This window comes from Mus caroli, unplaced genomic scaffold, assembly GCF_978045245.1.
Source record: "Mus caroli unplaced genomic scaffold, Mus_caroli_1 scaffold_13, whole genome shotgun sequence".
NCBI classification, from domain to species: Eukaryota; Metazoa; Chordata; class Mammalia; order Rodentia; family Muridae; genus Mus; species Mus caroli.
In genome coordinates, this window is record NW_028227268.1 from 67,866,102 (window position 1) to 67,881,514 (window position 15,413).

Sequence of the window (15,413 nt, forward strand, 5' to 3'; positions counted from 1 at the left end):
CCACGGGGTGCCCTGCTCATAAATTTCTAAATTCATTCCAGGGCACCTGGGCAACACACATGTGAAGTAATTCTGGGTAGGGCAGGGTAATGCAAGTATACACTTCCAGGAAGCCTTCCCTAGTCTTCTGGTTGCGTTCACCCCCACCCTCCTCTGAGCTTATTATCTCTTGGACCTCAAACAGTAGTTAAATCACCTACCTATCAGTGAGCTATTATCAAGAGACATGAACTTGAAGTGTCTATTTTTATCCTCTGCCTTCAGCAGAGGACACAGTTATACTCATGAAATCCTCTCTGGGTCACCCAATTCTGCTTCAACTTCACAGGGTCCCAAACCATTAAAAAAAAAAAAAAAACCCAAACCAAAACTAAACAAAACACATTCTTTCCCACCATGAGCTCAGCCCAACCTTCAATCACCTGGAAAGAGAATCTCAATGAAGGGTTGCCTCGATCGGGTTTGCCTGTGGGCATGTCTAGAGAATTGTCTTAAAACAATGTGGGAAGGCACTGTCCACTATGGGCAACACCATTCCCTAGGGGGAAAAAAAATTCAAGCTGAGCACAAACAATCAGATGAGCATGTTCAACATTCATTTCTTTCTGCTCTCAACTGTGGATACGATTAACTGTTTCAAGTTTCCGCCTCCTTGAATTCCCTACAACAAATGGGTTATAACCTAAAATTGTTAGCTGAGCTAAAGCCCTTCTTCTCTAAGCTTGTTTGTATCAGGGCCTTTCCTTCATCACAACAAAAGGGATGAAGCTAGGACAGAGTGATCAGGAAAGCTCACCTTCTCCCCTGCGCTCTTTTCTTGGCAGCAGCCTGACTGCTGGAAAATGGTGGCAGACCGCAGCTCAGAGGAAGAGGGATGGGAGCAGGAGAGACCATGAGATACCCCAGATTTGCCTCAGTAGCTCCTCTCCTGGATGCTGTATTGGGGCTCAGAAAACGATATCCAAAGCACAGTAGAGAGTACAAAGTACAGCATTGACATGACAAGCACTCAGTACTAAAGGAGAGCTGAAGACTGCAGATACTGACCCAACAGCAAAGACTGTTGACTCTCTCCTGTCCCGTGCCTCCCTCCCAACCTTTGTCCATGAAGTGAGTCTCAGAAACCAGATTTCTTCCCTAATCTGCCACAAAAACCCAAAATGGCCATTCGGTCCCTTCTGCCTTCTTAGTCCTGACCTGGAAGACAGGACAGTTCCACACAGGCAGAAAGGATCTGAGTGGCTGGACTGGCGGGGTGTAGCGCAGTTGACTTCCATTACCACGCACTCTGTGACCAGCCTTCCCATACAGCTGCCCATGCTTCAGCAAACTAGAGTTATAGAAATGGAAATGTGAGCTCCCAGATGGACTGTTCCCCCTGGGTCCTTCCATATTCTCCTCTGAAGGCTCTCATGTCACATAAATGTTGACTAAATAAACACTTCCACCCTGATTAGCCCCTCTTAGTACAGGAGGGTTGGCTATGACCTTCCTGACGGAGAGGACAGACGGTGTCACACCTTCTCAGCCCTATGCTTTCTCTTAAATGTTTATAGATTTGCTCATGTTTAAAAGATGGTAAAAGAACCAACCCTCCCTGATGTGTACTGCTGAGGGACAGTGAGGGTGTGTCCTCTCCTCATGGCATTGGGGAAGAGAAGAGGGTGGGGCTTCTCTCAGGTGAAAGTTGTGGAAGCCCCCAGAGTCCTAGCCTATTGCTGAGGAGCATCACAGGTCTCCTCAAGCCCCTCACTGCATAGATGAAGGATCTCCCCCAAAAAGATGGAGGACCTGTCCTGCTAAATAGTAAGGAGCAAGGCAAGTATCTCTCCCTCCTGACAGCCTGTTCGTGCGGAAATGTCTACTGATGGCAGTGCCAGGCGTTGTAGGAACTAAATGGAAAAAAGTCACCTTCCTATCCTTCAAGAATCTGTAGTCAAATAAGGATGGGAAAGTACATTAGCAATAAAAATGTTCAATAAAGCCCGTCCTTCTCGGGCTCTCCCCAGCATGCAGAAACCAGCCTGACTCTCAGATGCAACCTCATGGGGAGAGGCCAGCTTTCCAATTGCTATCTCAACATCAGGCACCAGAGGATGCCTCCCTGCCTAGGGCTCCCCTCTGTGGATGCTAAAACTAGCACTGCCTCTAACACAAGAGCAATCCAGGCTAAGTCACAAACTCTCCTACTAAGGTGTGAGTCAGGAAAGCCCCCCAAGGGAAACGCAAAGTCAGTTCAGAGCCTGTCTTAGTCCACTCTCTGTTGCTGTAACAAACTGTCGGGAACTAAGGAATTTATCAAGAAACGTGCTCACAGCTCTGAGGGTTCAAGTATCTGCTAGGCTTCCCTCAAGGGTCTCACACTGCTTTAGGCACAGCAGGAAAACAGTGGGCAAGTGAGGAAGAGAGGTCACAAGGTGGAGGAGGAGAGGTCACAAGGTGAGAAGAGAGCAAAGGGAGGAGACACACTCACTTCCTAACTGTCTGTTCCCACAGTTACTAACACACTCACTGGGCAACGATATTAATTCCTCCATGAAACTGAAGTCCCATGGGACTCTTAAAGACCCCACCATTTCTCAATACCACTGCCTTGGGGCCTGAGCCCAAATGCCTTTTGGTGTAGACAAAGCACATTCAATGCACACAGTACCAGCAACCCCAGGGAGGAGCCTTCCTACCCCACAGCCTCTAGTGAAGAGTCTCAGGGTTCCACTAACTCACACGATGCAGAGATTCGAGCACACCAGGGGAGAAGAAACTCACAAGTGGACCAGGAAAAGAAAACCTGTCAAGCATCCCAATGTAGAGAGCTGAAAACCTCTGCCATTGAAACAACAGCTTAGACGTCAATGTGCATGCCAAGGGGCCTGAGTGTGAAGCTGGCCTCTATCACCAGTTTGCTTGGTAATCCTGACCAGTTTTCTCTCCTATAATCTTAGTTTGAAAATGTTAAATGCGGGGGGGGGGGGGGAATGTGCACGGGGGCCTCTGTAGCTCTGATGTTCCAATCAAAGGATGTAATTACTTATGTGAACATCAAGTTATTTCTAGTCTCTTCCAACACATGGGATGCATCTAAATAGAACTTTATACGTGAACTGTAATGTTACTGAAGGCAGATGATGGAGAATCCCCCAACATCTTCCCACCCACCACAAAACCACTATGACTAGGAATGCTCGCACACACCTATAATCCCAGCAGTCAGAACACTGAGGCAATAGGATTACAAGTTCAAGGCCAGTCTGGGCAATAGAGTGAGACCCTGTCTCAAAAACCAAATTAAGCCAGATGTGGTGGTGCACATTTTTAATCCCAGCACTAGGGAGGCAAAGGCAAGTGGATCTCTCCCCTAGGACAGAATCTGTCTTTAAGGGCTGCCACACAGATTAGACTTGTTACGTGGGACCTCAAAGATCCATCAGGCTGAGACTGGCAGATGGAAAGAAAAAAGGAAATATTTGCTTGTTACAGGAAGAACCTACTACAATGTTTGCACAGTTGTCCAAACAGACAAGGCTGACTTGGGAGAAGACATGTTCCCCAGGGCTCAGCTGGTAGATGGCTTGCCTAGCATGCATGAGGCCCTGGTTCCATCTCCAGTACCTCAGAAACCAGGTAAGGGAGTGCGGGCCTGTAACTTAGGCCTCGGCAGATGGGGTCATACGGAGGATCATAAACTCAAGGGCATCCAAGGCCTGGGCTACAGGAGACCCTGTTTCAGAGACAAGAAAAAGATGGAATGGGGAGGGGACAGAAAGGTTCCATCTCTGGCAAGGCTAGGCAGTGCCCCATTCTCAGCTGGTACTTTGTGGAGGGTGGACACAGCCACCCCTTTCTACACAGGACTTCCTCTTCCTTCTGCTCCCCCACTGTGCCAGCCTCCCACTGGGCTCCCTTGAGGAAGCTAAGCATCCACACTAACTATTGCAACTCCTGCTCCTCCCCCCCCCCACATTAACTATTGCAACTCCTGCCAACCCCTCCCCCCTCCACATTAACTATTGCAACTCCTGCCAACCCCCCCCCCCAGGAGATTTAATGGGACCTGTTAAGGTTGAAACGAGGGTTGTGTAATATGAGAAAGTTGAAGCAAGCTTGTCTTTCAGGTTCTCGAGTATAGCCATGGTTTATAGATTGTGTGTGGTCCATCAAGGCAGGGCAAAAATCTCCACTCAACAGTGCTGCAGGGGGAGACTGGGGCAGGATTGTCAGGAAGGGCTCCAGGGAGAGACAATACAAACTCAGTGATAGAAACTGAACCCTGTATCCACCAGAATAAAAATGACACACTGCCTCATGAATTTGTAATTTTGTATTGTCTAAGTGTTACACTCATACTACCTTGAAAGATATTCAGTTAAGTATTAAGAGGAACAAAAATTATGTCTTGAGCTTTTGGCTGAGATCCAGTGTATAAGAAAAAAAAAAAAAAAAGCAAAGAAACAAAGGTTTTTGTTTTTTGTTTTTTTGTTTTTTTGTTTTTTTGTTTTTTTTTTTTTTGCTAGATTTGAATGCTATCACATTAAACTTAGAAATGAGACAGAATGTTCATTCTTATCTATTAGCTCGACTCAGCCAGTGCAAGGAATCTTTATTTATTTTTTTTCTTTCTTTTGGACTCAGGCTCTCTGCAACCCAGACTGGCCTCAAACTCTGCTATCCTGTGTCAGCCACTCAGGTGTTGCTTACAGGTGTGCACCCCAACACTCCACGGCTTTAGCTTTACTGAGCTTCCTAGGTGACCCTGATCACAGTAATTTACATAAAGTGCTTCAAAAGATCTAATCATATTTGATGCCTACACGTCAGGCTTTGCCTCCCACAACAGTCAGGCACCGGTGGCAATCCTTTTAAACAGTTTTTAAGATTTATTATGTGCGTTTTGTGTCAGAAAAGGCAGAGTTCCTGAAGTTGGCTTACAAGCAGCTGTGCCCTTTCCATGTGGGTTCTGGGAACCCTGGCCCAGCCTCGGGGTATAGACCGGTAACCCCAGCTACTTGGGAAGCCAAGGTCAGAAGATATCAAGAGTTCCAGACAAATTCAATTAACCTCTGAGCCATCTCTCTAGCCCTCCATGGGGATTATTTGCAAACTGAAAGTACAGTCCATTATTCTTCTGTCGTGAGTAGGACTTTGGAACCCAGAGCAAACAGCAAATTCTAACAACATGAACAGAGGACACAGACTGGATTGCCTAATGTGGTCTATAAGAAGGGAAGTGAAAACGGCTTACAGCTACAAGAATAGTTAGAAACAGCATCAGGCAGCAAGCACTCAACCAAAGCCGCCAGAGTATATACTGCAATGCAGCCTCATGCCTAAGGAGTCCCATGCTAGGACAGCCACAGGACAACTGCTGTCAGCATTGCTCAGTGGCTAAGGAACAGGCAAGCATGCTCAGTTTCTATATATGCTAAGTGCTAGGGCCAGGCCCGACTTCAAAAGAGATGGCCCCACCCAAGCCACAGATGCAGAAAGATCTCCCAAGATTCCAAGATAGCAGCAAATCAGAGTCCCAGACCAACGTCCTTCTACCACCAGATAGTGCATACCCTAAAATGCCTGGCCCCAAACTAGACCCAGAGCTAGGTCAGCTGGAGGTGTTCTGCATGGCTGGCACCAGGAAGGCAACCCTAGCTAAGGCACTCTGCTTTTGTCTGGACTCTTTCATCTGAGAGATATCACCAGTACATCAAGCTGTAATACTGTTAGGAAAATAAGATAAAGGTCAGGTGTGTTGCCTGGCACACAGTGGACCCTCAGTGATGGTAGTGATTGTTACCATGGAGACAGCCTGCCTGGACCAGAAAAAGTCTCTACAGAAACTTTGCAGTGCTTTTTCCAATTAACACTGTACAAGATTGTCCAGATTTTTGTCAACTTGACATTTCAAGCCAGGGTCACTGTATTAGTCAGGAGTCTTTAGAGGCACAAAACTGATTTTAAAAAATTATATATATATATATATATATATATATATATATATATATTCACAAGTATGGATGTATCTTGGATGGTCTTCGGTGTATGCCAGAATCCTGAAGACTGGCTCTAATGCCAGTGACAGAATGGACTTGTTGGCAACTGTGAGAGCAAGCCAAAAAAGAAAAGAAAACAAAACAAAACATTAGAACCTCCTTCTTCCATGTCCTTTACACAGACTGCCACCAGAAGGTGTGGCCCAGATTAAAGGTGGATCTTCCCACCTCAAAAAAAAAAATCTGGTTTAAAAATGGGTCTTCACGCTTCCATTGATTTAATTTAAAAAAAAAAAATCCCTCATAGGTGTACTCAGCCACTTGGGTTTTGATTAATTTCAGATGTAGTCAAGTTGACAGTCACCTGGGAGAAGGGATGCTCAATTGAGAAAACGCCCACTACATCAGACTGCCCTACAGATGCTGTCACCCATGAGCAAGTGGCCCTAGTTGATGTAAGAAAGCAGGCCAAGCAATCCATGGAAGCAAGTCAGTGTTTCTCTGTGGCCTCTGCTTCAGTTCCTGCCTTGAGTTCCTGCCCTGATTCCCTTCATGATGGGCTATAAGCTATAATAAAAGCTATGTCATAAACCCTTTCCTCCCCCAGTTGCTTTTGGCTGTGATGTTTGTCACAGCAATAGAAAGCTAATTAGGACAAGGACTGGGGTAAGTCCTTAACTTGGAAATGTTGAGTCAAGTGCTGAAACCCTGCAACGACCCACACAGACAGACTGCTGAGTTCACAAAGAAAAGCAACCCCTCAAGGATGTGTGGGGCACACGCACGGCACACAAAAGCAGCTCACTGAGTTCTGACTGAATGTCCAGGTTTCCAAGAGCAATGCGTTATGAGTAGCCCCAGATTCCGCATCTTGGGGCTTTCATGCTGTGAACCTTACATGCCATCTGTGAAGCGGAAGGATGTGTTTTTGCATCTGGCCAAAGGAGAAAGATGTTAGATCCCCAGGGCTTGGGTTCGGGTCAACAGATTAAATGTGACTCTCCTCCACGGGAAAAAGAAGTTACTTCAGTAACAGGGTTCTAAAAAGGGTTTAGCAGCAGCTGCCTGGCCAGTGGAAAAAGAAACAAAGCCATTCACCAGCCCAGCGCAGGTCTAGCTTCCAGTCAGGGCAAAGAAGCAACCAGAAGCCCAGAGGTTTAAGAACTGAAACCCTCAAGAGGTCGGGGTGGGGGCAAAAGCAAGACAATAGGATGCTGGTGAGGTAACCGTCAGTAAAATCTTGCCTTGCAAACATAGGACCTGAGTTTAATGACCAGGACAAGACAACCATGTCCTCAGAATCCTGGAGCCGGTGAGGTGGAGAAAGGGAATCCACGGGGCTCATAGCCAGCCCAACCGAACCAATCAGCAAGCTCAAGGGCAAAGGTAGATAGACAGTGCCTACGGCAGTGCTCAGACTTATGGAGGGGGATAGGAGGGCAAGGAGGGCAGGGAGAGACGGAGAGATGGGAGGGGAGACGGAGAGGGGGAGACAGAGATAAAGAAGGAAAACACAACTGACTATATTTATGTATTTAGGTCAGCTCTCTATCCAGCACAGCAATTTCACCTACAACGTTCCCCAAGGTAATCAATTAAATGCCCAATGACAACTCCCTGTGGTGACAAGGAGTTCCACTCTGTGTCCGAAGCAAAAGAGAACTGATTCCTTGAAAGTTTTTATGCTCAAAACCACTTCCCTTACCACACTGATCTTAACTGTAGCCTCCTGAATAACCAAATACATAAATCCCTCTCTCCTTTATAGACTCCCGACTAGACAAAGACAGCCAAACAGGCAGGAGGCTGAACAAACAGCCACCAGGTTTAAGGAGAAAACAGAGACATAAAAACAAAGAGGCTGCAGCAGCACAGACCCCCCCCCCCCCCCAGCAGACACAGCCTCAGGTCAAAGCCAAGGGCTGAGAGTCGAGCCTCTTACTTTTAACCTCAACAACAGCTTTTAAGAAGCCTGGCCGAAGATGCAGTCTACTTAAAGAGTGTTTGGAACCCCTGGGTTCCATCCAAACAAAAACCCTATGCACTAATGTACCTGTTAGTTACTATAAATTAGGATGCAAACTAGAGGCAAAAGAGATCTTGGTCATGAGAAAGACAACTAAAATTATTTTTAAGTTGCTAATATCTAGTTGAGCCATAAATGGGGGGGGGGGCGGATTCAAGATAATTAGAAACAGGTAAAATTCTTTTAGAACAAGATCTATTCTTGTTGTAATCTGCCTACAGATTACAAGGAGGGGGAAATCTCTCCTAATAAAATCAAACAGAAAAATATGAGTTTCAGAACAAAAGAACCCTACCATCATTCATACACTGAAAATGTAAACCCGGGTGAGGGAGAATTCAAAGTCACCTAAGGCGTCAAGCAAGAGGCAAAAGCTAAAACACGCTCTGCAGATTCCCCAAAGTCAATTCCTTCCAGGACACTATGTTACTATCCTGTTTCAACAACACCCCCCCCCCCCAATTCCATCCATATAAGCAGTCGCTACCTGAATCTGTCAAATTTCAGAAAACAAAACAAAAAGCAAGCGGTCTTCAAGTTAACTTCAGTGCTTTTCATGCCCTAGAGCTCTCCTGGCCCCTCCAGTCTATCCCAGCTCCTATTTCATATTTCCAAGTGACTTCCACAAAACTGCAGAACGGTTAGAAAGGAAACCTACTGAGTGATGAGGAAAGAATGAAAGAAAGAAAGAAAGAAAGAAAGAAAGAAAGAAAGAAAGAAAGAAAGAAAGAAAGAAAGGGAAAGGAAAGGAAAGGAAAGGAAAGGAAAGGAAAGGAAAGGAAAGGAAAGGAAAGGAAAGGAAAGGAAAAAGCAATCAGTGAACAGAACCACACCCAGAGCTCAAGCCTGGCGTGGAAAGCCCAGACACAGCGGAGCTAAACAAGGACGCGCGACCCACGGCGGAAGGGACAAGTGCCTTTTCGCAGGGCGAGTTTCCCCGCAGATGGCAACGTGGCAGAAAACAAACAGCTGCAGAAGCTGACACCCTGCTGCGGGGATACCTCGGAAGCCCACACACAGCCCTGGACCTCAGTTTCCCCTACTCTCGGAGGAAAGGAGTTGCGGTCTGGTACCCTGTGACCCAAGGCAAGGGCATAGCTCGTCCAGCCGCATCTGCAAACGAAGGGTTGGTCCGAGCTAGCCGTCAGTGACAGCCGATTTCACCTGGGAACCATGACTGAACACCTGTCAAAGGTGCATGGGAGACCCCACCCCACGGGTGACCTGTCCCTGATCAGCAGCATCCGTTTGGCGGGAGGCGCTACAGCAGGAGGTGACTCCCGACTGCAGCGCAGGGCACGCACTACTCACCGGTCGGCCCTGCCCAGCGCGGGCTCCCGCTCCGGCTCCGGCTCCGGCTCCCGCTCCTGCTCAGCCCACCTCGCGCAGCCTCAGCGCCGACCCCTAGCCATGGTTTTCTCGCCTCCTGGACAGCCGCTTCCGGGCCCTGTCACGTGATGCTGGCTCCCATGCCCAGGTCACGTGCCGCTCCATTCCGTGCTCCTCCTTCCGGACCCTTGTTCTGCAGCGCCACCTGGCGGCCGTCAGCCCCTGCTTCAGAAAGGGCAGTGCTTCTGAGACCACCACAGAGCTAAGGCAGAAGACCTAGATTTTGAGGCAGTCTCCAGAGAAGTCGGCATGCAAAATATCCCTAATTTTTAGCCTTGCTAAAATTTATTTGCTCAGCATATATTAACGTGCATTTACTGGTTTATAGTCACAAGTTTGCATCTTTTAAAAAATAAATCGTGCAGCTAAGCCTGATGGTACAAGACTGCAATACCAGAGCAGAGAAGAAAAATAGTTCAAGGCCTGTTTGGGCTATAGAGTGAGTTCAAGGATACCCTGAGTGATTTAAAGATACCTTGCTTCAAAAAAAATGTAAAAGGGGCTACTGGGAAAATGGTTTACTGGATACAATAAGAACCTGAGTTAAGATTCCCAGTACATATAAAAAGCCAGGCAAGACAATGTGTGCCAGTAACCCAGAGCTTGGGGCCAGAGCAGAAGGATCCCTTGGTCTTCAGCAGACTAACTGATCGAGCCAAAACAGTGGGCTCAGGTTCAGTGAGAGAGCCTGTGGGGAAAAAAAGGTGAGGGAACAACTCAAGCAGACAATGTCACCATCTGACTCCCCGATGCCCCACTCCACACACACACACACATACTCCATATGCCACACACATACACATACACACACACACACTCCATACACCACACACATAAATATACTCCATACACCACATACACACAGACATATACTCCATACACCACACACACATACATATACTCCATATATACACATATATTTTGTATACCACACACATACGTACATGCACATATGTTCCATACACCACCACACACACACATACACACACAAACAATATATACTCCATACATCACAGACACATATACATATATACTCATACAAACATATATCACACACACATACATACATATACTCCATATACCATATACACACAGATGCAAAGACAACTTCACACATATACATACTTCATACACCACACACACATACACACTCCATATACCACACACACATACATATACTACACACACATATACTTCATACACCTCACACATACATACATACATACATACACATATGCATATGTTCCATACACCTCACACATACATACATGTACTCCATACACACACAGATATAAACAATACATACCACACATGCATATACTCCATATACCACACACACAGAGATGCAAAGACAGCTTCACACATATACTTCATATACGACACACACATATACACATACACATATTACATATACTACATACATACATACACAAGCATATACACCATACACCACACATACACAGATGCATACACATACATATACACACATGAATAAGAAATGATACAACTTCTAGAGTCCCACTCTACACTTGATGGGTCAAGATCCCCATCCATGAGTGGCATCTGGCAAGACCTAGGGAGATTTGGATTCTCCTGCTGAGAGCCCTACTACAGAGGACTGCCTTGGTGTACTGAGTGTTAGCCCAGCAAGGCCTGCAGTGTGGCAGAGAGTAACCTCCTTCCTACCCACATCCCAGGTCTGTCTCCATCACTTCCTGCTGCGGCCTTCTGAGTTCCCTTTGGGTTACCCATTTTGAAAGTTCAGTTGGAAGCCCTACTCTATTCTCCCCCTTCCCTTGCTGTTTGCAAGTCACATAAGATCTGGCATCTAAAGGGATCATGCTAGAGAGAAATTTTGGATAACTCCTTCTGCATCTAACAGAAGGAGGTCAGTTCTGCTTTCCCCTAAGCTCCACCCATATCCCACCTCAAAGGTGATGGGTCCTAAGATGCCAGATACTCAGCCACTGCTCTCCTTTGTGGATACATTGTTCTCGGTTCCATCTTCAATACACTCAGCTGCCATGTCCTCTGCTGAAGGTCTTACATCTTACAACGTGCCTGAGCCCGTGCAAAGTTTCCTTGTACACTATCTGATTCAGTCATGGTCGACCTCCAAGACACTAGTGGTAGCCCCTCTAGCGCCCCCTTTCCCAGAGCAGGCTTCCGGGCCTGGATGCAGTGAACGCCATGCTGCTATTGCACGACAGTAACCATTGTGGCTGGGACATAGAAAGCCAGGCTCCTTTTTGTCAGTATCCCAAGAATGATGTCACTATTCACAATCATAGACCTTTGCTAGAGCGAAGTGTTCAGCACTGTTAGAGTTTAAAGTATTTTGGAAGTCACAGCAACATGATTCCAGAACGCATTAAGTGGAGTGAATGGAGTTGAGATTGTTAATCTTAGAGCAACAGCTAAGAAAGGTAAAATTGTTATGAAGAAGCTCTGCAGGCACCGTGAGGACTCTGTGAGCTGGGGACATAGGAGGGACTGTGCTGCAAAGAAGGGGAACAATACTGAGGAAACAAAAAATGGTCTTGGAATCAAGAATGATGCTTGAGGGAGCAAACGTCAGGAAAGGGATGGTGCCAGTTCAGCACCACTGGGAGCTGTCTGTCCCCCAATTACAGGCTCAGCCATCCTGCTAACCTACCTTGTTTTTGTTTTTGTTTTTTGTTTGTTTGTTTGTTTGTTTTTGAGAGAGACAGGGTCCCTTAGCGGCCTGGAACTTGCCAAGTAAAGTAGACTGGGTGTCTAGTGAGCCCCAAAGATCTGCCTGTCTCAGCCTCCCAGCGCTGAGGTTACAAGCCTGTGCTACTACGTATCCAGCTTTTTTACGTAGGTTTTAGGAATCAAACTTGAGTCTTCATGCTTGCTCAATAAGCACTTTCCCAACTGAGCCATCTCCCCAGCCTGTTTTGATTCTTTTCTTATGGTTTTTGATGACATGAAAGGAGACAGGGACAATTTTTTTTTAAATATTACAAATAGTCTTTTTTGTGGCAAAGTATTTAAAGATACATTGTGACAAAGTATATAACTAGAGCTGGAACTACAGCTTAGAGACAGAGAGCCTGTCCTAGGTGTGTGTGTGTGTGTGTGTGTGTGTGTGTGTGTGAGAGAGAGAGAGAGAGAGAGAGAGAGAGAGAGAGAGAGAGAGATCATGTCATGTGATGCAATCCAGGTATACAGGTTAATGCCACCAGATACAGGTTAATGTACTGGCTATTTTTGTGTCAACTTGACACAGCTGGAGTTATCACAGAGAAAGGAGCTTCAGTTGAGGAAATGCCTCCATGAGATCCAGCTGTAAGGCACTTTCTCAATTAGTGATCAAGGGGGAAGGGCCCCTTGTGGGTGGGACCATCTCTGGTCTTGTAATCTTGGGTTCTATAAGGGAGTAGGCTGAGCAAGCCAGGGGAGGCAAGCCAGTAAAGAACATCCCTCCATGGCCTCTGCATCAGCTCCTGCTCCCTGACCTGTCTGAGTTCCAGTCTTGACTTCCTTTGGTGATGAACAGCAGTATGGAAGTGTAAGCCGAATAAACCCTTTCCTCCCCAACTTGCTTCTTGGTCATGATGTCTGTGTAGGAATAGAAACCCTGACTAAGACACACACCTAGGTTCCATCCCCAGCATCAGAAAGGAAGGAAGGAAGGAAGGAAGGAAGGAAGGAAGGAAGGAAGGAAGGAAGGAAGGAAGGCAGAAAGAAAGAAAGAAAGAAAGAAAGAAAGAAAGAAAGAAAGAAAGAAAGAAAGAAAGAGAGAGAGAGAAAGAGAGAAAGAGAGAGAAGGAGGGAGAGAGAGAGGGAGGGAGGGAGGGAGAAAGAGAGTGGGAGGGAGGGAGGGAGGGAGGAAGGAAGGAAGGAAGGAAGGAAGGAAGGAAGGAAGGAAGGAAGCTATTTAATACCTTTAAGGTACAGACACAGCAGCTGAGGTCCCAGGGAAAATGGTTGCAAAATATTCCATGCATTCTGGGGTTAAATGGGACTGTCTTGCCAGCAACACCCCGCTCATGTGAAGGAGAAATGAAGAACCCTGTAGGAACTCAGCAGGCCTGGACGTGGAGGTGTAAGGCCAAGATACCAAGGGGTATATCAGTTTACAATGAGCACTGACCTGCAGGCAAGATCAAACGACCGGGGTGTCACAGTTCATGGACCCAGGTGAGGCACACTCATCTGTCCCTGGTCCCAAACCGAGGTTGGCACAACCAGGCAGATCCTAAGGTAGCTGGAACTCCTGAGACAATTACAGCTAGCTGACATAAACCTTGTTCTTTTATATCAAGAGCTTTCAAAATGTTATGGTTCTCTGCCTGCCGGGACACTTGAGAATGAAAGAGGCTGTGTGACCATCAGGACTGTAATGGGGTTATCCTGGATAATCAAGGATGTATGGCATAAAGCACAGCTACCCAAACTGTGGGTGTGGCCTCAGATGGCGTCATGTAACTAACTGGTGTGTGTATGTGTGTGTGTGTGTGTGTGTGTGTGTGTGTGTGTGTGTGTGTGTGAAAACTTAGTCCTGGTCAAAGGTTTCTGGATGTGCAGTGGCAAAAATAATTTCTTCATGTTCTATACCGAACCTGGGCATTTCTTCAAGTCCTCTCCACAGCTGCATCGAATGGATTAGTTCTGAGGACATAGCACACCTACTATGTGCATGGCCGTGGCTATATTCCAAACTCTTGCATTGTAGGCTATAAACTGCAATGCTTTTACTGTATATTTAGATTCTACTCTTATAGAAGCATAAAGCTGAGTTGTGAGTGATAAAGATTTTAAATATTTTCCTAGAATCATTCCTCAGCATGTGTTAAATCAATCCATCTTTGGATTGGATTTTATTAGGAAGTTTAATTCTTAAATTTGGGCTTTCGGGAATGAAGGCATCTCTCGGAAATTACACACTCTTGCTGCTCTTGAAGGGAACCTAGGCTCAGCCTCCAGCACCTACCCAGAAGCTCAGAACCACCAGAATTCCAGTTCCAGGGTACCCCACACTATTTTCTGTCCTCCGTAGCTCCTGCACACACCCGTGGTGCACATATAGGCTATCAGGCACACACATATACTTACAGATAATTCTTTTCAAATCGTGATTTAGTTGCTGACTTAAGTGTCATTCTTTTTTAAAAAAATTATTAAAGGTCTTGACTTGAGATAGTACAAATTTCCAATAATTTCTGAAATGACTCTCTGTATACTTGTACCATTTTGTATTACGTATTTATCCAAAGCAATGTTTTCGGGATTGATGGTTATAAGATTGGCAGTTTTTGTTGTCGCTGTTGTTGTTGTTGCTGCTGAGACAGATCCTCTGTGTAGCCCTGGCTGTCCTGGAATTCACTCTGTAGACCAAGCTGGCCTCGAACTCACAGAGATCTGCCTGTCTCTGCCTGTCTCTGCCTGTCTCGGGTGCTGAGATTAGAGCTGTTCACCACCATGCCTAGAGACAGTACAATTTTAAAGCAAATATACTTATGATCCGTTACCAGTAAATGTTTGATGCTTACATCTATTTTACATATCTGTATACCCAAACTCCACACACACACACATACAACACAAAACTTTCTCAGGCCGAAAGGGGTCAAAGCTGGGACAAAGTTTACAGAACTCCAATGTAGATGGAATGACGATGGCCTCCAAAGATGGCTCCTAACCTCAGACCCTGTGGGAAGACTGCCTCAGGCTAAGGGGCTTTTGTGGCTGTGACTCAGTTAAAGAACTTGAAGTGAGATTATCCAGGACTACCCGAGTATATTATGAGCTCAGGGGTTTATATGGAAGGGAGAGAAGAGTGAAGATGCTCTCCTACCAGTGAGCGGGACAGAAGGAGAGGGCATGAGCCCGCGGGAGCCTCTAAAAGCTGAAGAGCAAGGAAATGGGTTTGTCCCTAAAAGCTCAGAGGGACCCAACTCCTGAGGACACTGTGGCTTTGAGCCTCCCAACCTCCAAGCTTTAAATGAACTTGTGCTTTTAAAAAAAAATGCGTATAGTTATCATAG

At 46.2% G+C, this 15,413-nt stretch overlaps 1 protein-coding gene across 3 annotated transcripts in view; it reads right to left on the reverse strand.

Annotated features, from left to right (window-relative positions):
- Nucleotides 1–9,476, reverse strand: part of Slc36a1 (solute carrier family 36 member 1) — a 32,458-nt gene extending 22,982 nt beyond the window's left edge. Inside the window, exon 1 of one of the 3 annotated variants that reach the window (XM_021176894.3) lies at nucleotides 9,322–9,476. The gene's annotated coding sequence lies outside the window, so the exon portion shown is untranslated. Of the gene's footprint in view, nucleotides 1–796; nucleotides 2,925–9,321 lie in introns of those variants that run through there. The other 2 variants (XM_029483673.2, XM_029483672.2) reach the window with 2 other exon arrangements.
- Nucleotides 9,477–15,413: the final 5,937 nt, after the last annotated feature.